The 2,056-nt window shown below is 47.1% G+C and overlaps 1 protein-coding gene across 1 annotated transcript in view; it reads right to left on the bottom strand.

Moving 5' to 3' along the window:
- tal2 (T-cell acute lymphocytic leukemia 2) overlaps positions 1-841 on the bottom strand; it is a 2,842-nt gene extending 2,001 nt beyond the window's left edge. Inside the window, exon 1 of the mRNA XM_058375542.1 lies at positions 589-841. The gene's annotated coding sequence lies outside the window, so the exon portion shown is untranslated. The remainder of the gene's footprint in view (positions 1-588) is intronic.
- Between the last annotated feature and the right edge of the window lie 1,215 nt (positions 842-2,056).

Genomic DNA, 2,056 nt, shown 5'->3' with positions numbered 1-2,056 from the left:
AAAACAAGCAGCAAGTGATTTCATTAATGTGGTCTAACAAAGGGAAAGGGCAAATATTAACCATATATGTTGTTTATATTGCTTGTAATTGGGATAACTGTTGAGTATTTTACCATAAAATTTTTAACCCAAAAAATTCAGCGGGTCAAACACTGGCTGAGTAACAAAAATATGAACATGATACAAGGGTTAACATTAGATCAGGAGATTGATGAATGTTTGTAAAATTCTAACAAAAGATCTCAGATTTTCTCTGTAACACTGAGAGGCTCGGACACTCTGAACATCGAAGCTCAAAATAAAATAAATCAGAAAACAAAAGAGAAGCTTTAGTCATGATAAAAAGTTCATTGTGTTTAAGATCTTATGGAGTAAAGGACAAGCAGAACATCATTTTAAAGATTCGAGCACAAGTTCAGCAGGATTCAGTCATTTCTACTGAATATTTCTACAAAATTATACATTATAAATTAAAACATTGTATGCAGGAATAACCTATAAATATAATAATACAATAAAACTCTACATTTCCATGGTTACAATTTACTAGAAATCAACTAAAACTCATTTAGAGCACATGTAGCTTACCTGGGAGTGTTACCTCCGGAAAAAACACTTCCAAAATTTGAGGGTGTGTCGTCTCACCGTGATCTTCAGAGACTCGGGTCAGTGTGTCGTCTCACCGTGATCTTCAGAGACTCGGGTCAGTGTGTCGTCTCACCGTGATCTTTAGAGACTCGGGTCAGTGTGTCGTCTCACCGTGATCTTCAGAGACTCGGGTCAGTGTGTCGTCTCACCGTGATCTTCAGAGACTCGGGTCAGTGTGTCGTCTCACCGTGATCTTTAGAGACTCGGGTCACTGTGTCGTCTCACCGTGATCTTCAGAGACTCGGGTCACTGTGTCGTCTCACCGTGATCTTCAGAGACTCGGGTCAGTGTGTCGTCTCACCGTGATCTTCAGAGACTCGGGTCAGTGTGTCGTCTCACCGTGATCTTTAGAGACTCGGGTCACTGTGTCGTCTCACCGTGATCTTTAGAGACTCGGGTCACTGTGTCGTCTCACCGTGATCTTCAGAGACTCGGGTCAGTGTGTCGTCTCACCGTGATCTTTAGAGACTCGGGTCAGTGTGTCGTCTCACCGTGATCTTCAGAGACTCGGGTCAGTGTGTCGTCTCACCGTGATCTTCAGAGACTCGGGTCAGTGTGTCGTCTCACCGTGATCTTTAGAGACTCGGGTCAGTGTGTCGTCTCACCGTGATCTTCAGAGACTCGGGTCAGTGTGTCGTCTCACCGTGATCTTCAGAGACTCGGGTCAGTGTGTCGTCTCAACGTGAGCTTCAGAGACTCGGGTCAGTGTGTCGTCTCACCGTGATCTTCAGAGACTCGGGTCACTGTGTCGTCTCACCGTGATCTTCAGAGACTCGGGTCAGTGTGTTGTCTCACCGTGATCTTCAGAGACTCGGGTCAGTGTGTCGTCTCACCGTGATCTTCAGAGACTCGGGTCAGTGTGTCGTCTCACCGTGATCTTCAGAGACTCGGGTCACTGTGTCGTCTCACCGTGATCTTCAGAGACTCGGGTCAGTGTGTCGTCTCACCGTGATCTTCAGAGACTCGGGTCAGTGTGTCGTCTCACCGTGATCTTTAGAGACTCGGGTCAGTGTGTCCTCTCACAGTGAGCTTCAGAGACTCGGGTCAGTGTGTCCTCTCACAGTGAGCTTCAGAGACTCGGGTCAGTGTGTCCTCTCACAGTGAGCTTCAGAGACTCGGGTCAGTGTGTCCTCTCACAGTGAGCTTCAGAGACTCCTGTTAGTACGTTGTCTCACCGTGAGCTTCCGAGACTCTGAACTCTGACTGAGACATGCTCTCAGAGAAGAGAAAGAATAGATGGGGAGGGGAGGGGAGAGGACGGGCGGGGAGGGGCAGGATAGAGGGATGGGGGGGCAGTACGAGTGTGAATTTTACAGCTGTATTGTATTCACCCTGACACACTCCTCACACACACACACACACACTCCTTAAACACACATACACACACTCCTCACACACACACACACAC

Source organism: Hemibagrus wyckioides, linkage group LG22, assembly GCF_019097595.1.
Source record: "Hemibagrus wyckioides isolate EC202008001 linkage group LG22, SWU_Hwy_1.0, whole genome shotgun sequence".
Lineage (NCBI taxonomy): Eukaryota > Metazoa > Chordata > Actinopteri > Siluriformes > Bagridae > Hemibagrus > Hemibagrus wyckioides.
The sequence above is the reverse complement of the archived record's forward strand: the minus strand, read 5'-3'. Positions and strand labels throughout refer to the sequence as shown.